The sequence below is a fragment of the Thermobia domestica genome, chromosome 11 (genome assembly GCF_964235325.1).
Source record: "Thermobia domestica chromosome 11, izTheDome1.hap1.1, whole genome shotgun sequence".
In the NCBI taxonomy this organism is placed as follows: Eukaryota; Metazoa; Arthropoda; class Insecta; order Zygentoma; family Lepismatidae; genus Thermobia; species Thermobia domestica.
The window spans coordinates 67,767,079-67,794,051 of NC_137464.1; the positions used below are offsets into that span (position 1 = coordinate 67,767,079).

At 36.3% G+C, this 26,973-nt stretch overlaps 1 protein-coding gene across 1 annotated transcript in view; it reads left to right on the plus strand.

The window, feature by feature from the left end:
• Nucleotides 1–26,973, plus strand: part of LOC145664145 (myrosinase 1-like) — a gene marked incomplete in the record, with an annotated part of 131,655 nt that overhangs the window by 31,006 nt on the left and 73,676 nt on the right.

The window sequence follows — 26,973 nt, forward strand, 5'->3', positions numbered from 1 at the left end:
GACAAACAACAAAACAGAAACAAGTAAAGTGCAAATACTGTAGACAATATTTATCAAAACGTATGTAGCATTCCAGCTACATGGAAATAGAGATTTGTATTGACTGAAATTTAAAAAAAAAATGTAAATCCTGATTAAATGCAAAAATTGTATTAATAATATCTAGTCAAATATTATTGATATTTAAGATAATTATATCTAATTATGATGTATTTGCATTATATGTGGGTCTACAGTAACGTCTATTTAACGTTTATGTGGTATCAGACGTTTTGAAAGAAAATGTTTCTTTTTAAAAAAAAAATGAGAGAGAAAAAAAATGTAACGAGCGATAATAACGTGAGAGAGAATTTCCAATCCTGTATGGCGAGTCTTGCTTTCGAAGCAGCTGCCTCCTGAGGCTGATTTGCTGTTTTGACCTCCGCTGGTGGAGTTGGGCTCGCGTATGCTTGTTCACCGTGTGTTGTTTCATAGCTTGCATGGCGCGTGTTGTAGTTGAATGCAGAGTTAAAAGTGAAAAGAATAAAAGTGGTCAAAGGTGAAGTGAGTGTATTGAAATGGTTTCAGTGATCATAGCTGAGTGTTTTGTTAGTAATTGTGATCTTGGAGAATTTTGTTCCCTTGTGGAAAGTATTTTTCTTGAAATTTAATGGAGTTAAACCTGGCATCGAGGAGACGGTGCTTGAGTAAGCCTTGGTGGTCAGACAAAGTGCCCATTAAAGTAACTCCATTCTGCTCCAATTTTTGATTATATTGTTTGGATTTCAATGTGTTGTAAATTTCTTAAAGCTATTTTTCCGCCTTTTTCTCAAAAAGAAAAATCAATTATACTCACTTCGTCTCGGGCCCAAGTTAACAGAAAGTCAGTACTAGACCATAGGACATAAGCTGTTCCAACCAGAGGGAAGTAAAATTATCTACAAAGGTAAAATATTGCTGGAGCTAAATTGCGTTTCGTTTAATCCTGGTAAGTTCGCAGTTAACTAGTAGTTTACATATGGGTTTAGTTGGTTACGTAGTATCATTAATGAGCTGGAAATGGGTTAATATAACTTGCATTCAATCGCTGACATGTATTCGGGTATTTTCCAGAGAATAAGAGTGATATTTTCAGATTTTTTGCGAAAAATTGAAAATTCCCCCCCCCCCCAAATTTTTAGACTCACCTCACTAGTAATGCTTAAATGCTGTTTTGAGTGGAAATTCTTGGTATGATTGTCCAGTATTCATTGAATTACCTTTTCTAATGTTAATTTGTTTGATCTGAGCTTAGCGTTTAATGCAAACTCTCTCTCACGTCATTATTCTCACGTCATTATTAGACTCGGAGTCACAGTTGTTTTGGGTATAATGAAACTGGTTTTCAGAAATGCTGTTTGCAAAGTTTGAATAGACAGAATTGAAGAGGCTATTAAGAGGGTTGAAATTGTAAATTCGTATATTTGAATTCAAGAAATTGAATGGGACAGATTGATTGAATTGGATTGAAATTTTGGGTCCTAAATCGTACTAAGCTGGAATTGATTTCTTTAATTTGTGGTTATATTAGTATAATCTGTGATAAGGACCTCGTTTTGCATAATAAGAAATTGTATTTTAAAAAAAATTGCCTCGCGGACAAAATTAAGAGGTAGAGTTCCGAATACTCCGGAAAAAAAAATTCAGTAAAGAACAAATTTTTTTTTGAATATATTTTCTTGCATTTTCATGCATTTGAAAACATTTGAATGGTTTGAATTTCTTTAATCAGTAATATTGATCAATTAAGATATTTTGCTCAAGAAAATATTTTCTCTGAACAGGTGCGAAATATTGAATATTCCTTTTTCTGGAGTCTTTGCTAGTAATACGAATTGCTCTTAGCTAATAAAATATTGAGAGAAATCTATAAATTCAGGGTTCAATCTGAAGGTTCTAGATTTTAGTATAAAGAAAAATTGGTTAATTGCTCCGGAATTTAATTACATTGTTTAAATTTTTTTGGATATTTTTAATCATGTTGGTGAATATCTGTTCTTCAAACGCTTGAGCAAATATTCACCTATACTTATTGAAATAAAATTTGTTATTTGAAAACTGAATTTTGGTTGGTTATTTTTTTTGTTATTATTGTTGTTTAACCTTATACTAGAGTGAATACTGGATAATCACAGTCTAGCCACAAGTTAATCAGGTGAGCTTGAGCAGCGCGAATCCACCTGCCGTAGTCCCTTCTTCGGTGGAGTCCGGGGTTGGTTTAGGATTTTTTTTTTAAGTTTTCAACCTCTGACTCCTGGGGAATGGGGCGTTTCAATGACAAAACAGCAAATCCCAAATAATTTTTAATTTGTTATTTTCCTGATTACGTTAAAATTTAGAAAATTTTCACTTGTTAATTATATATATACTGTGTTTTTATAAATATTTGTGACCTCCACCTCCGGTTAAATAATTGATGGTTGTGTTTTGTAGTAATATTATTTGAAATTTGAACAGTATTAATCATTATTTATATTAAAAAAATGTTTCTTGAATTAAAATTTGAAATTTCGATTGGATTAGTAGTTCTTGTATGGGTTGTTTCCATTTGGTCACTGGTAGCTTGTAGATTTTAGTGGTAACTTGGTTGTATGTTAATTATAAGTGAAATCATTTTGTTTATTTTGGTATTGATATTATCTTATCAGCATTGTATCTCAAGGATGGATAATCGAAATTATGAAAGAGAATACGTTAGTATTGATATGCCTATTGATATCTCAGGATTTGTAACCATGGATAGGACTGGCCAGGTAGATTTAGATCAGCATTCGAGTCTTGGTTATGCTAATATGTCTTTTACACCTCCGACTCAAGGAAGCTTTTATATTCGTCATAGGCCTTCACTAGCTCAGAATAATGAGGGAATGCCTAGTACAAATGATTCGACTTTTGGATTTAGTAGGCAAGTGAATCCCAGTTTAAGTAATGATGGACGGGATTGTCGGCAGGTAACCTTTTCGGAAAGTTTGAATGGACCACCTTTAGGAAATCATATAGGGTGTCCAGAAAGTAATATCGAGGCTCAGAATCCTGAACCTAGTAATAGGTATTTGAATTTGGGTCAATACTATCAAAGAGTTTCAAGGATCAGGAATTCAACTCCTAGGGTAGTTAATACTAGGAATGAGCAACAACCTTATGACAACTATGCTAATTTGAATTACCCCGAATGTTATAATCGTGATTCAGGAAATGCATCAGCAAATTTTGTTTCTCAGGTAGAGAATAAGCTCATGATTAAACATACTTTTAGTAAAACCTCTGAATATTTAGAGAATAAATTTAGAAATTTTAAGAAATTAGATGGAAATGATAGTATTCAGATGTTTGAGGTTATGGTTAGCATCGAAGAAATCTTATTAGATACTAGTTATTCTTTGGGAATGATACTGACAGCTTTGATTTCGCGATGTGAAGGTACAGTCTTGAAAATAATTTTGTCTGCCTTACATGATAACATTGGTTGGGAAGAGTTACGATATTCTTTGTTGACAAAGTTTGTGACACCAGTATGTATTCATACGCTAATATCTGAACGTGTTTATAGGAGGCAGAAATTGAATGAATTAATTAATAATTATGTTCGATCAGTCATGGTTGCTATGAATGTGTTAGGAATGAGGGCACCTGAGATTGAATTAGTTAATATAATCCTGAGCGGAATGAATCCGAATCAGAGACATAGAATGTTAAATGCGTATATTCCTGTTGATAGAAGAGAACTTTTGGAAATAGCTGACCAGTTCGTCCTGATTAATAAAAATCAAATTGATTATAATAAACAATCGGGTTATATCAAAAATAAATCAAATGTTGTTCTTTCTAGTAGTAATGCTAGAACTAATCGATTGTATGGTAATGGGAAAGATAATTTTAAGGAACATCCTAATAAAAATAATTCGAAATCGAATCAAAAGGGGTTCGGGTCTCGAAATTCGATATCTTCAGAGACTCATTCGAATAAGCCGAATTATTTCACAGGAGAGAAACCCAGTCCCAGGGGAAATATTCCATCAGAACTAAATGGCACTATAGCATCCTTTGTTGTTGGGAAAGTTAATAGTCAATTGACTGATATTTGCGTAGACGGCGGATCAAGTTTCAATTTGGTGACTGAAGATCTTGTGCGTCGTTGTGGGGCTGAACATTTTGTGAAGGAAGCGGATGAAAGAACGGTGAATGCTCCGTCTGGGTTGACTTTTTCAACTAATAGGGAAGTGTTACTTAATATCAACCTGTCCGGTCATTTCGAGCGAGTTAATTTTCGTGTGGTGAAACAACTCCCATGTGACTGTTTGTTGGGCACTCCTTTCCTGCGTGAAACCAAATCAGTTATCGATTATGTGAACAATCGAATAATGTTGAATAATGGAAAGAAGGTAATTCGCTTGAACTATCGGCGTATGTTAAACGATAAAAGAAAGTGGTTGCGATCAGTTGATCAAGGTGACCAGTTCGAAACTCGGAACGATAGTGCTTCGAACTTAGTCTGGTTTTTTGGGCAAGATTCCGGTATGGCTTCGATATTTGTTAAGGAGGATGTAAATTATTTGGGAATTGCTAGCAAGGGAATACAGTGTGAATTGGAATGTGAACAACTAGAAACTGAGTTATTAAAAATTGAACATCCTTCAGCCTCTCAGTTGTTGAATTTGAGAACAGTAGTTGAATGTGAACTTGGAAGAAGAGGTGTTCAGGGTCCTGATTTGTTACCTCGGTCAGTGGATACTGGGTTTAAGGATATTGGTTTCGGTGATATTTCGTCGCATCAAGAACTACCTTGGACTTTGATAGAAAATTTAAACAGAAATAGGGAACAAAGTGGTTCTGGAAAGATTCCTGTTGATTTGGCATTTATCACAGGCAAAATTGATACTAAAAATTTTGTTTTGAATTCGGATGAAATGGCAGTTCCTGAAAGTCATGTGGAATGTCCTGTTGGTGGAAATAGTAGTTCTTTGGTGGCAACGACTAATTTGCAGAATGAAATATCGGTGGAAGAGTGTCGAGCGGATTCTGGTTTTCCTGGTGTTCCCAAAGGACAACGTAGAAGAAAGCGAAAGAAGAAACAGAGTGATTCCAGAGTTGAATCTATGACACATGAAGATAATAGCAAACCAGATGTTGAAATTTCTGTTAAAGATGGATCTATGAAGACTGTTGGAAACTCTTCAGATGCTGAAATGCATGTATTGTCATCAAAAGGGGAAATGGATAGAAAACTTCAGATTACCGATTCAGAAGCATCAGATGTGGATATGGAACAGTCAGAGAACTTTAAAAAATTAATAAGCCAGAATAGGAAATATTTGCCTCCGGATAACTCATGTTTTAATAAAAAATTGAAATCGGCAATACAGGTGAAAAACCTTGATAACACACAGGTGGAAAAACCTGTGATTCCTAATGAGTCCTGGAGATGTCGGGATTCGGGGACCTTAGCTTTTATTGATTCGTTAAAGGAGAAATACTCCGATGTAATATCGGATCGAATTGGCTGTATTAAGGATTTTGTAGGTAGGCTATATTTAAGTGAAAATAAGCCATTTAAGCGAACACCATTTCCCATCCCACGAAATAAAGAAAAATAATTTGATCAGCAAATTCAAACTTTGATCCAACAAGGCATATTGGTGGAAGTTGACCACAGCAATTATGCTAGTAGTTGTTTTTTAGTAAAAAACAAGAATAATACATTTAGAATTGTGGGGAATTATGTAAGGGCCAACGAGTTAATTGTGAATGATGGTTATCCGTCTCCACATTTAGAATCTTGTTTAGCAGGCCTTGCCGATAAAGCAATTCACAGCAAACTGGACCTCCGTAAAGCTTATAACCAAATATATTTGGATGAAAAATCACGTGAAATAACAACCATCGTTACCCCCAAAGGGTGTTACCAGTATACTCGAGTTCCAGTCGGAATAAAGACTGGTAGTAACATTCTGGCTAGGGCAATGAATAAAGTATTGGGAGATCTAGAGTCAGAAGGAGTAAGAGTTTTTTTTGATGACGTCCTAATTTCTTCAAGGTCACTTGAAGAACATAGGAGGGTCTTGGAAAAGGTCTTTGAAAGATTTAGAAAATATAATATAACGATATCTCCTGATAAATGCTTATTGTTTTATAACAAAATTAATTACCTTGGATATGTTATAAGTGGTGATCAAATGGAGATAGATCCTGCAAGGGTTTCTGCTATTCGTAATATTCCACCTCCGAGAAATAGAAGAGGGCTGATGAAAATCCTAGGACTTTTTAGTTATTATTCGAAGTTCGCTCCTGAGATGCAAGAGATTATGGGACCTTTGAGTTCTCTTAAATCTGTAAATAACAAATTTGTTTGGACAACCGAACATCAGTGTATTTTGGAGAAATTGAAAAATACACTTATTGAAAACGTAGTTTTAAAAATACCAGACTTGAATAAGCGTTTTATTGTTAACATCGATGGGTCTGGGAAGAGCATCGCGGGATGCATTTCACAAGAAAACAGCAACGGGGAAATCCAACCGATCGCGTTTTATAGTAAGAAACTCTCAGAAGCCGATAAACACAGATCTATTTACGAGATCGAGTTTATAAGCTTGGTAAAAACCATATCCAGGTTCAGGCATTATTTAGTCAAGGAATTTGATATTCTTACTGACAATAAAGCCTTGACATGGATCTTAAATAATTCAAAGCGTCTCATGAAATATGGACCGTTTGTTGAAACATTATGTCAATTTGATTTTAAGATCAAGCACATAAGATCAGGGGAAAATTTGGTTGCAGACATACTTACACGGGTCTATGATCCTTACGAATTTAACATCATGGATAGTCCAGTTGGTTTGGCTACATTTTCCAACAATATGAAGCTTGCCAACTTGTGGCGGTTACCTTTGGTGAAAGAACCTATAGAAGCTCTTCAGAGGGAAGATCCAGAGTTAAATGAAATAATTGACAAGTTGGAGAAAGGTGAAGCTTGCCCAGGATATGTTTTGAATAAGAAGATCTTAATGAAGCGGACAAATTCAGCCATAAATCCTTTTAAGATTGTTATTCCTAGAGATTTGAGAAGACTCCTGATTGAATATCATCATGACGATCAGTTGGTTGGTGGACATTCGGGATCTTACAAAACGTTGAAGAAGCTGATGAAAAGATATACTTGGAATAATATGGTGCGAGATGTGAATGAATACGTGAGATCGTGTCAGGATTGTCAATTATCAAAGGAGGATAACAGGAAGAAAATGGGTCATCTAATGTCAGAATTCAGCAAGCGTGTTAATTCACATTGGATGTTCGATATCATTGGGGCCTTGCCAACTTCAAGAGGATATAAATTTATATTAATTGGAGTCGATAACGCTAGTCGTTTCGTCATTCTTGAGAAATTGAGAACAATTAGTTCCAGGATCATAGCCAATAAGTTGCAAGATGTTTTCACCAGATTTGGTTTCCCAGAAGCAATTTCTACCGATAACGGATCAGTATTCGTATCGGAGTACTTTAGTAAGTTTTTGTTTGGGCTCGGGATTAAGCACATCCGATTAAGTCCATATCACCCAGAAGGGAATCCGGCTGAGAGATTCATAAAAACCCGAAAATCGTCGCTTCGTTGTTATTTTTCGAGTAAACAACATCTTTGGTCATCCTTGGTCCCGGATCTGCAATATACTCTTAACATCAGTGAACATGCTGGTTTGAAGATGTGTCCCATCGAGCTTTTTTATGGACGTCCTAATTATACACCTCTTGAAATACGATGGAACATCGCAGAAACAGATTATGGTGGTAAATCTTCGGTTGACTTGTGGACTGCAGCCATAAGCAACATGGAGAAAAGCTGGGAGAGAAGACGGAAGCTAATGATGCAACGAAGACGAGAAGTTACTTTGAAGGTTGGTGACAAGGTATTGATAAAGACCCATATTAAGTCATCTCTGAGAGATAAAATCACCAAATCCCTGAGTCTGAAGTGGAATGGTCCTTTCGTAATTAGAAGATTTTTAACCCCAAATACGTTGCTGGTTTCTAACGAAGAGGATACTCAAGATTCATATCGTAAGTCTCACGTTTCTGAGGTTAAGTTGTTCCGGGAGCGTAGAAATTAAAATTTCTCTCTGTAAAAATTGATAATCCAATCGAAACATCAAAATTAAAAATAAGTACTATATTAGAGAATTTATAAATTAATATTTCTAATTAAATTTGTGTTGGTTCTAAAAATTGAATTAGATTATTGAAAATTCTATATTTATTAAGATTCATTCATTTTAACGATTGCTATGGCCATGGTAATCCAAATTCTCTTTTAATTCTTAAACTTGGGTAATTAAATGGAAATATTATTGTAAAAATATTTATAAAGTTAAAATTGAATACTTTAGATTACAGATCTTATTTACTATGTTTAGGTTTATCTATATTATTGTTCTAAAATTGTATTGTTTAACTAATTGTGATTCTTTGTGTTTTTAGGCAAAAAAAATCCTTGCTCTGGATTTTTTTGTTGGACGGTGGAGGATGTAGCATTCCAGCTACATGGAAATAGAGATTTGTATTGACTGAAATTTAAAAAAAAATGTAAATCCTGATTAAATGCAAAAATTGTATTAATAATATCTAGTCAAATATTATTGATATTTAAGATAATTATATCTAATTATGATGTATTTGCATTATATGTGGGTCTACAGTAACGTCTATTTAACGTTTATGTGGTATCAGACGTTTTGAAAGAAAATGTTTCTTTTTAAAAAAAATGAGAGAGAAAAAAAATGTAACGAGCGATAATAACGTGAGAGAGAATTTCCAATCCTGTATGGCGAGTCTTGCTTTCGAAGCAGCTGCCTCCTGAGGCTGATTTGCTGTTTTGACCTCCGCTGGTGGAGTTGGGCTCGCGTATGCTTGTTCACCGTGTGTTGTTTCATAGCTTGCATGGCGCGTGTTGTAGTTGAATGCAGAGTTAAAAGTGAAAAGAATAAAAGTGGTCAAAGGTGAAGTGAGTGTATTGAAATGGTTTCAGTGATCATAGCTGAGTGTTTTGTTAGTAATTGTGATCTTGGAGAATTTTGTTCCCTTGTGGAAAGTATTTTTCTTGAAATTTAATGGAGTTAAACCTGGCATCGAGGAGACGGTGCTTGAGTAAGCCTTGGTGGTCAGACAAAGTGCCCATTAAAGTAACTCCATTCTGCTCCAATTTTTGATTATATTGTTTGGATTTCAATGTGTTGTAAATTTCTTAAAGCTATTTTTCCGCCTTTTTCTCAAAAAGAAAAAATCAATTATACTCACTTCGTCTCGGGCCCAAGTTAACAGAAAGTCAGTACTAGACCATAGGACATAAGCTGTTCCAACCAGAGGGAAGTAAAATTATCTACAAAGGTAAAATATTGCTGGAGCTAAATTGCGTTTCGTTTAATCCTGGTAAGTTCGCAGTTAACTAGTAGTTTACATATGGGTTTAGTTGGTTACGTAGTATCATTAATGAGCTGGAAATGGGTTAATATAACTTGCATTCAATCGCTGACATGTATTCGGGTATTTTCCAGAGAATAAGAGTGATATTTTCAGATTTTTTGCGAAAAATTGAAAATTCCCCCCCCCCCAAATTTTTAGACTCACCTCACTAGTAATGCTTAAATGCTGTTTTGAGTGGAAATTCTTGGTATGATTGTCCAGTATTCATTGAATTACCTTTTCTAATGTTAATTTGTTTGATCTGAGCTTAGCGTTTAATGCAAACTCTCTCTCACGTCATTATTCTCACGTCATTATTAGACTCGGAGTCACAGTTGTTTTGGGTATAATGAAACTGGTTTTCAGAAATGCTGTTTGCAAAGTTTGAATAGACAGAATTGAAGAGGCTATTAAGAGGGTTGAAATTGTAAATTCGTATATTTGAATTCAAGAAATTGAATGGGACAGATTGATTGAATTGGATTGAAATTTTGGGTCCTAAATCGTACTAAGCTGGAATTGATTTCTTTAATTTGTGGTTATATTAGTATAATCTGTGATAAGGACCTCGTTTTGCATAATAAGAAATTGTATTTTAAAAAAAATTGCCTCGCGGACAAAATTAAGAGGTAGAGTTCCGAATACTCCGGAAAAAAAAATTCAGTAAAGAACAAATTTTTTTTTTGAATATATTTTCTTGCATTTTCATGCATTTGAAAACATTTGAATGGTTTGAATTTCTTTAATCAGTAATATTGATCAATTAAGATATTTTGCTCAAGAAAATATTTTCTCTGAACAGGTGCGAAATATTGAATATTCCTTTTTCTGGAGTCTTTGCTAGTAATACGAATTGCTCTTAGCTAATAAAATATTGAGAGAAATCTATAAATTCAGGGTTCAATCTGAAGGTTCTAGATTTTAGTATAAAGAAAAATTGGTTAATTGCTCCGGAATTTAATTACATTGTTTAAATTTTTTTGGATATTTTTAATCATGTTGGTGAATATCTGTTCTTCAAACGCTTGAGCAAATATTCACCTATACTTATTGAAATAAAATTTGTTATTTGAAAACTGAATTTTGGTTGGTTATTTTTTTTGTTATTATTGTTGTTTAACCTTATACTAGAGTGAATACTGGATAATCACAGTCTAGCCACAAGTTAATCAGGTGAGCTTGAGCAGCGCGAATCCACCTGCCGTAGTCCCTTCTTCGGTGGAGTCCGGGGTTGGTTTAGGATTTTTTTTTAAGTTTTCAACCTCTGACTCCTGGGGAATGGGGCGTTTCACGTACTAGAGGATTAAGATATAGCCGAGCGGTTGGATTCGAGTGCTAGCCGTCTTACTGCGCGGACGTGTGGAAAGTGCTCTGCGAGTATATTACTATAGTGTTTTGTTTGTTTAGCTAGCTATTTGCTAAACGTTTAGTTTCTGTTGGTGTTTTGGTTTATTAGTGCAACATGAATACAATACGTAAAAATACCGTCAAATTTGAGTTTGATAAGAGTTTACGCCATTTACGACCGACGCCACTTGAGGTTCATACTTGGCTTGCCGAGAAAGTAAAGCTCACCTTGGACCAAGTTGAAGCCATTCAATTGCACAACGAACATTATTGTCTTTATGTTAAGTTCAGTGCCCCTAGTACTTATGATAATTTTTTGCGTACAACACCTGAGAAGTTGATTTTTACTCACTCCACTGGAGCAGAAAGTTTCGTCCATATTTCCAGTGCAAGTGAAGATGTCACACGAGTGCGGGTTTTAGAGTTGCCCATTGAACTTAGTCTCGAAGTGATTCAAGCAACATTAAGTCCTTATGGAACTATTTCTAAAGTAATAAATGAACAATGGTCTGATAAATTACAATTTCCAGTGTCTAATGGAGTGCGTGTTGTGTATATGACTCTAAAAAAGCATATTCCGTCTAAAGTGACATTTCAAGGTCGTGCTACAGTCATGTATCCTGGTCAGCCCCCTACTTGCTTCTACTGTGGCAACAGTTCCCACGTATATAGTAATTGTAATAAACGCCAACCTCGTAATTTACCTGCCCGACATTCGTCTGGTACTTTACAGATGACTGAGTTGTTCGTAGGACCTCTACCCCAAACTCCTCAGTATTCAAGCTCTACTGCGTCCCGTCCCTCCCCTGGCGCATCAGAAGCTGTGGAGATGACCGACCTTGAACCAGGTGTTCCTAACATACAAGATGTGCAACTTTTCCCCTCTTTACGAACATCGGATTCACAAGCATTATCCCCAGTTATTACTAGTGGTATAACCTCATGTTCCGATATTCATACAAGTGCCTCTCCTCCAGAAGTTCCGGAGAGTTCCCAGCATAATTCTGTGCCTCCCCTCTCTGTTACTTCATCAAGTCTACCCCTCAATAGTGGTGATGTGTCTGCTAACTCAAGTGCTTTACAACCCGAAAACTCTACAAGTGAAAAGTGTGCCGATAAGCTATTGTTGCCTAACGTTGAAGACACTGGTGGTCGGAACAAAAAACGCAAAGTGTCAACACCCAAACAACCGTCACGTGATCCACGTGTACTTACTCCAGACAGTGTTAAGCATACTTCAGAAGCACCAAGTGAAGGTCAGTTACCTCCCAAGGTTACTTCTGCAGTTTCCACTCAACCATAGTGTCTACGTTTTTGGTGCTTTGTTTTCGTATTGATACGAGCGACTTACCTGTCTCTCGTTCCCCAAGATGTTGTTTACATATTGGAGTTTGTGCATTCTTATAGTTTTTTTTACTCAGTATCTTATGTTTCCCTTCCATTTTGCGACCACTAATTTTAACAAATCTACCAGCGTTCTTAAATTTACTGCGTTACAGGATTTTTTACGTTGTCATTCCATTGATGTTTGCTTCTTACAGGAAGTTGGTACTGCATCCTTTGTGAATATTCAAGGTTACAATGTTTATAATAATTTCACTTACAACGCTACCGGAACAGCTATTCTTGTTCGTGAGGGTATAAAGTTTGACAATATTTTTTACCATCCATCTGGTCGCTTAATTAGTGGTATGATAGGAGATGTCAAAATTTTGAACTTGTATTCACCTTCGGGGAATAATCAAAGGGCTGCCCGCAACGAATTTTTCGACACAGTGGTTGCTCCGGAATGTGCCGGAAATTATGCTGGTCTTATCATTGGGGGTGATTTTAACTGTGTCATACATCAATCACAGCAACTTCCGGGCTACAATTATTGTGCTACTCTACATAGGTTGGTAACAGGCCTTGGGTTAAAAGACTGTTGGCTTACGTTACATCCGGATTCTCCAGGTTTTACTTTTTTTACGCACACAAGCTCGTCCAGAATAGATTGTTTTTTTGTTTCTCAACCTTTGCTTCGCGGGCTACTTGATATGCAAATTTCGCCCACATGTGCTTCTGATCATTTTGTCCCACATTTAAGTATTATGTTAAATGTTAATAAAATACCGAGAGGCAGAGGTCTCTGGTATCTCAATACATCTATCCTAGTGGATCAACTATATGTGCAAGAGTTTACCGATACCTGGCATCGCCTCGTTCAGCGGCGTTCTCCTCGTAAAACTATTGTTGACTATTGGGAATACAATGTTAAACGCACGATTCGTTATATGTCTATTGCTTATTGCAAAGACAAGGTGCAGGGTTTTAATCAAATGTACAATTTTTATTATGGTGTCCTCCACAATTTATATACTCTGGCTCTTCAAGGGGACAAACGAATAGCATCCATTAAAGAGGTGAAGGCAAAACTATTACAAATCCATCGTCGTCAACGAGCGGGAATTCATATTCGGAGTAAAACTCTATCCATGGATTCCGATGAGTGTGTGTCTGTATATCAAGTATTGCGCGAGCGTCAGCGCTCTAGGTCTCAACTTATTGAAAATATCACTGATGTACATGGAGAATCAGTCACTAAGTTTTCTGATATACAAGCTATCATCCTTCGACACTACCAACAATTATTTAATATGCAGGATGTCGTCACAGCACCTCCCATTGACTACTTTGCCCATCTGCCGCATAGATTAACAGTGGAACAACGACAAGCGCTCACTCAACCATTTTCTCAGGAGGAAGTGAAGCAAGCCGTCCTCACAGCCCAGAATTCTACAACGCCTGGCATAGATGGACTAGGTATAGAGTTATACAAGACATTTTTTCATTTAATGGGACCCATGCTTACTGAATGGGTGAATTATGTACTGCAAGTAGGCATTTTGGGAGAATCCTCTCGGACTGCTGTCATTGTGTTAATTCCGAAGAAGACTCATCCTCGTACAGTGGCGGACTATAGACCTATATCTTTACTCACCTGCGATTATAAAATAATTAGTCGATGTATTAGTGCCCGATTACAAACTGTTCTTGCCCAACTTGTTGGGCCTCTTCAACATGGTGGTCTACCACATAAACGTGCTCAAGATATTCTTGCTGCTATACGTGACGTCATCACCTACCATCAAGATATTGACCAATGTGCTGCGGCCTTAGTTGCCTTGGACTATTCCAATGCTTTTGATCGAGTGAACCATACATACTTATTTTCTTGTCTTCAAGCCTATGGATTTGGCGATGATTTCTGTAATTGGATTAAGCTGTTATATTGTAATTGGACAATCAAACTCAAAATTAATGGATATCTCAGTTCTGCCTTCCGCATTAGTAATGGTATCCAACAGGGCGGTCCCTTGAGCAGTCAACTTTTTATTCTTAGTTTAGGGCCATTTCTATATAATGTCCAACATGCCCTTCATGGTGTCACTATATGTAATACTTCTGTGCGAGTTTACTCATTTATGGACGATGTAACATGTTTCACGACTGGTCACTCTGACTTCGCCGTTTTACTACAGCACATACGGCTATACGAATCAGTATCCGGAGCCACGCTTAACCCTAATAAAACGTACGTTATGCCTCTGGGTAAGTCAACCACTATTACTACTACTTCCATTGGTCAGTTACAACAGTCAGTTAAAATCTTGGGAGTGACTTTCAGTTCCAGTGTGGTGGACATTATTACTAATAATGTTGGCCTTGCAGTGAATCGGCTAACTTATGTTCTTGACCAACATCGATTTCGGAACCTTAGCCTTTTATCTCGCTTAGAATTTGTGCGTTTGTATGGATTATCTCAATTATATTACATTGCCCAAGTCCTGCCTTTTTCTAACTGTCATCTTGCAAAAATTAAGAAAATTGTGGGTAATTTTTTGTGGAAACCTATGATTTTTCGTGTTTCCTACCAAATCTTGTGCAACGATTTCCCACAAGGTGGATTAAATTTGAAAGATGTCGAATTGCAGACCCAAGCCCTATTTCTCCAACGATGTTTACGTTTACTCCACGAGCATCCTGATCATCCTACCACTCAGCTTCTCATGTACTTATTACACCGTGTTCCATTAGAAGCACCTTTCTATCTTGGACACCTCCCGCCTCGATATACATATCTGAAACCGGTTTTGTATGAGATTTGTTATCGATTGTTAAATCATGATTTAGACGAAGTGCCCACTGTTAAAAGACTGTATTCGGTACTTCGACAACCTTGTACTCTTGTTCCTACCATTGTTACTAAGCATCCCCATCATAATTGGCAACGTATCTGGCGTGTTCTACATGCTCCTTATTTAACTTATCGTGCAAGATCCGTCTGGTTTCTTGTGGTGCATCAAATTGTTGATACTGTATCCCGACGACATTCACTTGGATTTAGTGACTCTGACCTTTGTGCTTCTTGCAATGTAAAGGACACTATTGCACATCGTCTTACCGAATGTGGTGAAGCAACAGTGGTGTGGCCTCAGTTCTGTCGCTATATGGCCCACATGTGCCGCACTACTCCCACGGCTATTTCAATAGACTTTATACTTTTTCCCGACTTTACTTTTTTTCCGAGAACAAAATATCAAGCTGTTAATTGGTTGATTGGCAACACTGTTTTATACTTGTTCGTAGAATCTCAGAAACTTGTTCATACTACCTATATTATGTTTTTATATGCTCAGCTAAACCAAATTCCTTTTGCTATGCGCAATAGGTTGTTTGCAAATTTTTTTAGTGTTCTATCTGCATAATGTACCTATTCTTGTATCTGCCCATTTGTATCACCTTCCTTAGTTTGTTTATTGACTTGTACTGACATTAAGTTGCAATAAAAAAAAAAAAAAAGCGGTTTAGTAGAGTAGTCTACTACCTCCGCCTTCTCGTGTTCAAACCCACCTGAGGTTTGTGTCTATTCTCTGTTTTTTTTTTCTTGTGCTTTCACAACGAACGTTTTTTCTATAATTCCTATAAGCTATGACTTGCAAGCCCTAAAGAAAATACACATGTTTATTGTAATACTCTAATCCGGATTTTTATGTTATTCTCTTCTTTTAGCTAGTTAAATTTCGTATGTTTTTATAATTTCAATTAATGCATATTTCCAACAAGTTAAGAATCGAAGTGAGAACGCTGAAATCTAGAGCTAAAACCGAATCTATACGACATTGAATTCAAATAAGTAAAACAATGTGATCGACAGTTTAATATTAAGTTTTCTAATCACTTTACGACTATATACCGCCACATGGATGTATTGATTTTACAATAAATTCTCTTTAAGTAATAGTTTGCAGGACTATCGTTTTATGTATTTTGCTGATCAGTTTTTTCTTTTGCTTAGAAATTTCTTACCAACAGTACATGGTTGCTTCGATTCCCGGCAGCAGCTCATATGGTTCGGATTCCACGTTAATAAGTAGGTCAACGTCTCATATAATCTCGCTGCTGAACGGACGTTAAACTCAAAATCATCAACAACATCTACATGGTTGTTGTGGGAGAATTAGTAATTTATTATGTTGCATAAACCACGTTTTCCACTATTACTGAAATAGTAAGAAAACAAGACAACGCGGGCATTTGCTACGTTTTTACACATTAATATTTGTCATCTAGCAAGCAATTTAGAAGAAACAGAGTATCAGGCCCGTAGCCAGCCCACAAATTTAGGGGGGGCGGCCGAAGTTAGGGGGAGCCCGACCATATCATATTATACTTCATCACCATATTATAGTTTATTTGCAAGCCTATCGTGAAACCTTTATTGGGGCCAGCCAAAGTTTAGGGGGGGCGGCCCCCCTAGCCCCCCGTGGATACGGGCCTGCAGAGTATTCAATACATTAAATGTATAGCACAGTTGTGAATCTTCTTTTCCGATGTATATTAAATCATTTGCTCCGTTCCCTCTATTTTTCTCTCTGTCTCTATGTCTCTCTCTCTCTCCTTGATATTCATTTTCCTGCAACTTATATTTTTGCTTGTTCTTCCTGTGTTCTCACCTCTATATTTTTTTCTTCTTCCTCTATTTCTATAGTCAGAGATAGAGTGAGACAGACAAAGTGATGTGTACTAACTATTCATTTGATTTTACTTTTCTATGCACGTGTAGAACTAGCTTTTTTAAGTACCAATTAGACATAGGTTATAGGCGGTCTGTCGTGGACATGTTAGACGTAGTTTTCTGCAGACTCCATTCCATCTTTCATAGGTAATGATGGAGGAACAGGGTATTACTGTCAGACTAGCTACATCGGTAGAGTGTTGGATTTCTAACACTATGGTTCTGGGTTCGAATCCCAGCCAAAGACGGTACTTTTTTCCATTTAGCCGTTTCCGATATTGTATACGTGCGAATCTCTTAAGATGTTATCTCTTTCTCATTTCTCCATGTAGATGGATGCTACGAAGAAAAACAATAGAGAAGTAATCTCTTGTTTCAGTTATGGTTGAGATTTTAAAGACATTTTCAGCTTTCTGCAAGCATTTTTATTTGTTTAAATAAATATGTGTTGTATAACACTTACTGTGTGTAATTATGTCTTTGTGGTTTGCTGATTCTCACAGTTATTATATATGGTTCATAACAAAATTTGAGATGGTCTCTTTTGAAGTGCATGTGTCATTTGTCAATATATGCGCACGTTTTCTTTTCCTTTATATTTCGCATATTCCTCTTTATTTAGTTTTTATCACGTTGACCTTTTTCTCTTTCTCTCTCTTTAAAACTGAGGATGTAAAATGAGAAGAGAAATGAGAAGAACCTCAATCTATTACTCCATCTTGTGAGAAATTTGTGGTTTGTAGTCACGTGGTCTATGCATTTCTTGCTCCAAACGAAGTGTGCAGGGGGACGAAGCCGAAGGTTATCCTGGCGTGATTAGTGCCACAAAGACGTTAGGTTGGTTGCCTATGTTGTTGGCGTAGTTTCACAATGAACTTAAACTTTCATGTTGCAGGTTTTTTGCTTCGTATTGTACATACAGAGATATGTTTTTCTAAACTACGGTTTCATTTTTCTACCTAGTACCTACACTCCTTCTTCTGGATTGGACTACGACATTTTCAGCAGCTCCTCGTAAATTCTTTCTCTCTTATATATATATATATAGGGGCTATATATATAACAACGTGACAACTTGAAAAATATTTCATGTGCAGACGTTACTTATTTGTTAGTTACAAATTTTACTTGAAATCAGTTTAATTTATAATCATATAGTAGGTCTAATATGAAAACAGCAACGAAATACACAATGTAATGTAAAATAAGTCAAACGTAATAAATATGTCATTTTTGGTATGGCAAATAGCTGCCCCCCCGAAAATGTATCTGCCCCTCCTTTGCCCCCCTAAGAATTTAAAGCTGACGTCGTCACTGACTTGTACTAATAACTATCCGATTTAATTTTAAGCTTTCCTCCGGACATGTAATTTATTCCTATTTACTTAGTTCACCTTTTGATTAGAGTAATTTCTATTATTTAAATTTTCTTAAACTGGATTTTTTAAAATTTTCCTTTTTATTATCTTTGCTTTTTAACCAACTTTTGGTGGTAACGAAGTTTGTTTGTTACATAGAATTTAACGGTGGTCCTCCTTCGTATCTCTGCTTGGTCACAGACTTATAGCTGGTTTGAGGTAGTATAATCGGTCTGTATTGAGAGGATCATACGTTTTTGGGGTCTATGGCTAATTGTTTCGGTTTAAGTCAACAAATGGTTGTAAGTTTTGTAAGTCCATAGCACCCATCTCCAGAATTAAATGGCATTTACAGTACTGTCCTAGTAGAAATGCAGTGTTAGGTTAATACGTGTAGCATGTTTCCAGAGACACGAGTCTGAAATATAAAAAAATGTCAAAAATATTGCATCTATAATGGACGTAGATAAAATTGTAATTGATTTCATAATTTCTTCTAAGACAGTTAATGAATTTTTTATCCAGGATAACACGGAAATAAAATTTACTTGAAAGAAAAGGGTCGGGTTGAAAATGGGCTGTAGTGTAATAATTTGACGTGCAATGACTCAAATATGTTTATCTCCTTTTTTTTAAAAAAAAATAGTACAATTTTTATGTTGCACATTTAATGTGCGATAAATATATTTTCGTAGTAAATGGGCTCAATGTTAGATAGATAATATTTTTGAAGTCGATTACAAATATCTACCTTGTAACATTTTTCCTTTCAATTACACATAATATATCATGTCTTGCTCTAAATTAAAGTTAGAGGCAGCGCAGTAACTTAGATTTTTTTGGGAGGGGGGAAGGCATTAATATTTGAGCCCCCTCCAAAAGATTGTTTTGGATTCCCCACAAAATTCGAAAATAGATCTCGTCTTTCCATCTTTCTCTTACTCTTTGTGGGCCCTCCAGCTCTCTGCAGGGCCCATTCCGTACATGACAAATTAACTAAAGGGACAATATTTACAAATGTCAAAGCCATAAGAATAAAGATTTCTGGGGCACTTAATAATATAGACATTTTTTACTGAAGTGGGTCCATGACACATTTTTGTTTTATCTACCTGTTGTGTGCTGTTTTGTGTATCTAATGTAGTGAACCTGTTTGATGCTTCATTTATAATTACATGTATTACAGTATATGGAATAAAAAATTGTCTTAAAGTAGGCCCCCTCGAACGGCGGGAAGCTTCCCTGGAGGGGCAGTTGCCCTCCCTGCCCCCACAAGTTACCTCCCTGGTTAGAGGCAAACAGGCATGATTACGTTAATTGCTAAAAAATTCTTTAGTTGCTGTTTTTACATTTTCTGGTTATAACTAGTTTAGATCTCATAGATTAGCAGATGTTAGAATGTCAAAATAATACACACAGACTCAAGTATAACACATTCTTCTTTCCACAGAATCCGTAGAAAAAGCTTGCGGGACAGTTACAGAGAAATCATTCGCTTTATACACTAGAAACGAAAAAAAAACTGGGAGATTTTTTGGAAAAAAGAAATCGAAATTTTTGCGCCCTTCTGGCCCGGGCCTGGGTACAGTCATGGTTCAAAGGTCATTTTCTTCAGTATAACGAGCTCTTTCTAACAGTACCACTACATGTCCGTATCGTACACATCAACCGGAACAATCGAGACAATCGGAAATTTTTCAGAAAAACTCACCGCTTCGGACCCCTCCGAAAAACACTTGAGCCCCTCGTACCCAACCCTGGTTTCACATAGGGATCTCAAAAAGAATGAGAAATACCGGTACCTAATGGTGCACGCAATCAGTATGCAAAGTTTCAATCTGATATCTTGAAAATTAAAGGCGTGAAAAATTTCTGAAATTTGTTTTATGAAAAATTTCACGCCCCTCCGCCCCCACTTGGCGTCGCCAAGTTCACCATCCGGTTTCAAAACGCATCTGGAGTGTTCTTTGGTCCATCCTAGACTTGACCAATAAAAAAAACCGGCTTAAATATTTGTTATAGAACCTAAATAAGCGATCAAATACGATACTACGCCGTGGTAACATAAGTTACTATAAAGCCTAAAAGTGTTAAGCTTTGGAAACAGAACGCCACTGTTGAGCTTCGCACTGCCGCTACCTGTATATATATTATTTCGGAAAGGTGGGGATATATTCGTACTTACAGTATATATATTTTTCCGATATTTTAGAAAATCGGAAAACCTTTAACATTCTTCGATCTTACAATGGAATAAGAAAGCCTGTTTCTTAGATGGAACGACTTTTGGGAGTTAAACTTGAAATTTGAGATTCATTGTATTGTGCTTGAACAGAATAAAGTATGAAAAGGAAATACATTTTGTGGCCCAAGGCTGCAAGAAAAAAAGTAGATTTTCAGAAACTTAAAACTGCCGCTAATAATACGTTTTGTAATTTGTATTGATTAATTTATTTATTAGTTTAAGGTCCGTTTCAGCAGCGAGGCTATATGAGACGTGGACCTACTGATTAACGTGGAATCCGAACCACGTGGGCTTCCGCCAGGAATCGAACCCGGGTTTCCCACGCCAAAGGCGCGTATGCTAACCGCTTAGCCACGGAGGAGCTCATTTTTGTAATTTGTAGTTCAATTTGGAATTTGTAATTGTAACTTTGTATACCTTTGAGTCCCGTTTGTATAGTTTAAAGCCAAAAGGTCCCAAGTTGAATCCGTCATGTAATTTTTACTCTTTAAAGTTAAACATAAAGAACCTTACTTAACATCAACCTCATAATCTGATTTTAATTTTGATCGTTGTGATGTTGATTATACCTAGAATTAATTTTCCCATTTTCTTAATTTCAGAAAATAGAAAAATGGAGCGCACGAAGAAAGAATCTCATGATATATCAGTGAGAAGGTTAAAATTCCCTTGCTTAACAATATTATGCGCTTATAATACATTTCATAATCAAGAATAAAACATGTATACGAAACTTTTAATATCATTGAGATGCGAAAGAAAATCTTATTACAATCTTATTCAATATATTAAAAAGACAAATATTGTGGAGCAGTATATGTAATTAGAGGTAATCCAATAAAGTATATTGTTATGTTATTCGTTTCTTTCTATGTTACGCCTTTCTTATTCTTTAATGTATATAAGTTCAATAATTTGTAACGTTCTCGGCCATTAATGGATGGCATGTTTTGATTGAAGTTAATGTTTCTCCTATGAGTATGATAATATGAAAAAAAAGGGGGGGATAGTGTTAAAAAGTTTTGGTCATCATTTGTTTCAATATGAGAAGTGAAGCGTAGCTGTCTTGTCTGTTCTCAATACTAAGGAAAAGGGAGAACTGATATTTCCAAATGAATTTGAAACTTTAGAGTGAATCGAGGGAGGTTTCGGTTTGTGATATCTTTCTATGCATCTACAAAGAGTGGAAGAGGATGCAGGTTTGAAGCTTTTTTAATCAACAAATTGTATTAACTAAAGCGTATGGGCAGAATACTTTACATTGTTAGTTATATTTTGAGTTCTCATTTTCGGGAGATAAGGATGCATTATTGCAAGGAAGGATTAATTCATGTAAAATTGGAACTAGATTTGCTATTGATACCGAATCTTCAAATAGTTTGACCTTTCAGTAGATACAAATCGAAAAAAAAATTATTTTCGTGGAACACAGAACAAGAATTTTGACTGGAAAGGTACGAAATATTAAACGTATTAAAAATATTTCTCATTGTTTTTTTGTTTGCTCATAAAACTTTATAGTATAAATGTTGACGTGTGTATTTGTTGACTGATAGTAAAAATTGATGGAAGATGGCTTATTTAAATGTCACTTTGATATGGTAAAATTTAACCTATGTTAAAAATAAATTGATTCCAGATAGTATGGCTTCTGTATCGGGCTTTAAGTGAATAATCCTTCTGTGGCAGTCCTTTAGAACATTCAGTGAAAGGCCATAATTGGTAGGTGTAGGAACCAAAAATAGTCACAATTTGTACGTTCAGGTTCCCATGATATCCACATATGGACATCCTCTACATCAGTTTGAAGTCCATAATAGGTCCATTTTAGTTCCCAATGGACGTCCAAGAGATGCATGGCAACTGTCCCAAAGTAACATCTTGTGTATATCGAGTAGACGTCGTATGGACTAAAAGAACACGTCCTCTGAACGTCCATTGGGCGTCTGTACGTCCATAATTAGTACGTTTTGGTACCAGAAATGGACATAATATGTACATTCTGGACGTCCAGTAGATGCACGGCAACTGTGCCACCTGTACTCTCCCGTGTACATCCACTAGACGTTATATGGACCAAAACCACACGTCCACTGGACATCCCGTAAATCCATTTTAGCTCCGAATGGACGTCCACGAGATGCATGCCAACTGTCCCAAAGTAACATCTTGTGTATATCCAGTGGACGTCGTATGGACCAAAAGAACACGTCCTCTGAACGTCCATTGGGCGTCTGTACGTCCATAATTAGTTCGTTTTGGTACCAGAAATGGACATAATATGTACGTTCTGGACGTCCAGTAGATGCACGGCAACTGTGCCACCTGTACTCTCCCGTGTACATCCACTAGACGTTGTATGGACCAAGACCACACGTCCACTGGACATCCCGTAAATCCATGCCCGGACGTTAAATGGATGTACATTGGACGTCGGTGTGCTGTGTGGGAAGACAATCGACCGTTCCATTCTTTTTTTAATGGCGAAAAACTTTAGCGATTTTTTCATACGGAGAATACACGTAAGACAGACATACAAAAATAAGTCTGTGCCGTGGACCCAAGGGTATGGATTCGATGTATTTTGTTACGCAGAATTCAAATTTTGAAACCCCAAGACAATCGACCGTTCCATTCTTTTTTTAATGGCGAAAAACTTTAGCGATTTTTTCATACGGAGAATACACGTAAGACAGACATACAAAAATAAGTCTGTGCCGTGGACCCAAGGGTATGGATTCAATGTATTTTGTTACGCAGAATTCAAATTTTGAAACCCCAAGACAATCGACCGTTCCATTCTTTTTTTAATGGCGAAAAACTTTAGCGATTTTTTCATACGGAGAATACACGTAAGACAGACATACAAAAATAAGTCTGTGCCGTGGACCCAAGGGTATGGATTCGATGTATTTTGTTACGCAGAATCCAAATTTTGAAACCCCAAGACAATCGACCGTTCCATTCTTTTTTAATGGCGAAAAACTAGCGATTTTTTCATACGGAGAATACACGTAAGACAGACATACAAAAATAAGTTCTGTGCCGTGAACCCCAGGGTATGGATTCGACGTATTTTGTTACGCAGAATCCAAATTTCGAAACCTTAAGACGATCGACCTGTCATTTTTTTTATTATTGGCGAAAAACCTTCAGTGAATTTTGGTACGTAAGACAACACATATGTTTTTCGCCCATAAAACAAAATCGATACGGTCAATCGTCTTGAGATTTCGAAATTTGAATTCTGTGTACCAAAATACATCGAATCCATACCTTGGGGTACGCCGTACAAAAATTTTGTTTTTTTGTATGGCTGTCTTAGTGTATCTTTCCTATCTAAAATCGCTAAAGCTTTTCGCTCATAAAAAAACGAACGGTCGATTGTCTTGGGGTTTCGAAATTTGGATTCTATATAACAAAATACATCGAATACATACCGGTGCACGGAACTTTTATTTTTTGCGTGTGGCTGTGATAATTATTATTTACTCGTTTGATTCAGTGATGCCGACGTGAAACATTTTAAAATCCCATCTCGAGAGGTAGAAATTCCCATTTTGCTATTGAATTCCCCACGTTATACTAATTACAAAATTAAAACTAAAAAAAAAATAAATAAATAAATAAAATAAATAAAACATTAAAAATGAAACTATTATATGCCATACATTTTCTTCAATACCTGAGGAGCTACCCGTAAATTTCGATCTTCTATGTTTAAAAAGTACTTGATGGATAACTATTTTTCTTAATTGAAAGATGCAGTTGAGAAATGTTGGCATTGAATAAGTACATTTTATAGTCAGGATTTATCATTTACACAATTCCTTTGTGTCATTTTACTATTAATGAACGTCCGGTTTCTGCACGAACTCTTCATCTTTCTTGGTTCCCCATAAATCAACGAGGAGCAGAGGCCAGAAAACGTCAATCATGAACTCTTTCAAGTTGTCCTTGGTTATATTTGCACTTATACCAGCATATGAATCAATATTGGGCAGATCGGGACGTTTGTTGGCTGGAAAGTGGCCTCATTCCCGTTTGTGGTTTTTCCTCATTCACGTCACCTTTACACCAATATTGCTACATTGCCATAGCGTGGAACGCCTCCTGTTCAGAGGTCTCAATCTGTATTGGCCACTATTGATTTCAATAGAGGATGTGCGTCAAGAGCCATATTCAACATGACCCCTTTCCCGTATATTCTTCTTGCCCTAATTCCAACGTGTCAGCTTTTTAGATGTCCCCCATGATTCACATTACGCCTATTCAGTGGAGCTCTACATGCATTCCTCATATTCAACATTTGACCTCAATCCCCCTACTCGTTTCAAAATTAACATGACATTTCTAAACATTTTCTATGTTCTATCTTCGCACTTTACCCTCATTTATCTCCTACCCTCATTTATCTCCTGTATACGGTCTGCCACTAAACATCTTTTCCTCTGGTGCTTGGGGTCCCGGGTTCGATCCCAGCCCCCGCCAAGTGAACTTTGTGGTGGACAAACCGTGTGCGTGGGTTTCCTCGGGGTTCTCCCGTTTCCTCCCACTTTCTTCATTCCACCATTTCATTCATTACTCATCATCACCGTTTCCTTTAGCCTAAACGGCATAACCGTGGGACGTAAAACTCAGATTTCATTTCATTTTCTTTTCCTCTGTTTCTTTCAGTGGCGGATCCAGGAGGCGATCGGGGCAATCGCCTCCGCCCAAGAAGAGGAAACTTTCTTATTTTATATATATATATATATAAATAAAACTCATCCCAGAGTTTGGAGCTCTTAAAAGTAGCTCTAAGTAGCAATATTACAACCCCTCCCCAGAAGTCCGTCCTGGATCCGCCCCTGGTTTCTTTTGGTGCTGAATCCAGCGATAGCAATCATTTTCAACAACTGAATTCACCAAATCGGAATGTTCCCTTGTAAGATAAGAGTATATATTTCTCTTATTTCACTTCAATTTTATATGAAGAAACCACTTTCAGATTGTTCACATTTTTGACGAACAATGATGTCACAATCTTAAAAGTATATGTACTTCAGGAGAGTGTCCGATATTTCCGTATTCAAAAGTTGGCAACCCTACTTATAGTGTAGGTCCATATGAAAATTCCTATAATTATTTTGTTAAAAGCAGAAACTCACCTGATTCAAAATAAGGTATAAAGAACTTTTTTTAAAAAAAATAGTGTGGCATTTTTTCTAAATTAGAATTGGTTAAAATCCAAATGGCGTCAGAACTACCTACTGTTATGTAGTATTTCTTTCCTTCATTGATAATTATGATAAAATTACACAAGTATCTATAGTTTTTTTTTCTGGCTCAAAACAACCAAGAAAATCCGCTATAAAAGTCATCATAAACCAGTGTTGGGTAAGTTACTTGTAAAAATGTAACGCGTTACAAGTTACTTTACTTTCTCTTAAAATGTAACGCGTTAGTAACGCGTTACTTGCCCCCCAAAAGTAACTGTTACTTTACTACGAAAGTAACGCGTTACTAACGCGTTACTTTTAGGTCCGAAACTTTAAAAATGTGAAAAAATTATGACTTCAATTTTCCTTACTACTATTACTACCGCTATTATTATTACTATTATTATTATTATTATTATTATTATTATTATTATTATTATTATTATTATTATTATTATTATTATTATTATTATTATTATTATTATTATTATTATTGCACGTTCTGAATCGCTTTATGTAAATGCAAATTTTTACTTGATATATGAACATTTTCATGTAATGTAACATTGATAAAATGCCATACTGCGCTACTCGTAGGGATGGACACGAGCGAGTTCGAGCGAGTTTTCTTTGACACTCGATTCGACTAGAAACAGACATCTTTGAGTTCGACCCGAGCATTCGACTCGAAAAATTTCCTCCAACTCGACTCGAATTGGGGTCGAGTTCCGAGTCGACTCGAGCCAAATCTGGTGTAGTTTTGAGTATATTTTTCAAGTATATTACATAGACAGTATAATTATTATCAATGGCACTACTACTACTACTTTTATTATTATTATTATTATTATTATTATTATTATTATTATTATTATTATTATTATTATTATTATTATTATTATTATTATTATTATTATTATTATTATTATTAATTATAACAACACTGTATATAAAAAGAAAGATAGGCGGTTTGTATTTGAATACTAAAAAACTAGTTGATTGCCAATCTCGGTAGTCGTGAAGTCTAGGAGTCAAGGACATTGTTCACGAGCTTCTGAATTTGGGTTGAAGGTCCAGGTTGAGTATTCGGGCTCGAGCCAAACACTGTTAAAAGTTATAGGGCACTGGCCAAATATCTTCAAAACTGCTCGGCCCGGGTTTAGAATTGTCAACGACTCGAGCAGCTCGACTCACAGCTCATTCACTATCGACCCGAACCGAGAAGTGCGCCGAGCCAACAGCTCACCCAACCGACTCGGCTAGAGCCCTCGGCTCAGTTGAGCCGAACCG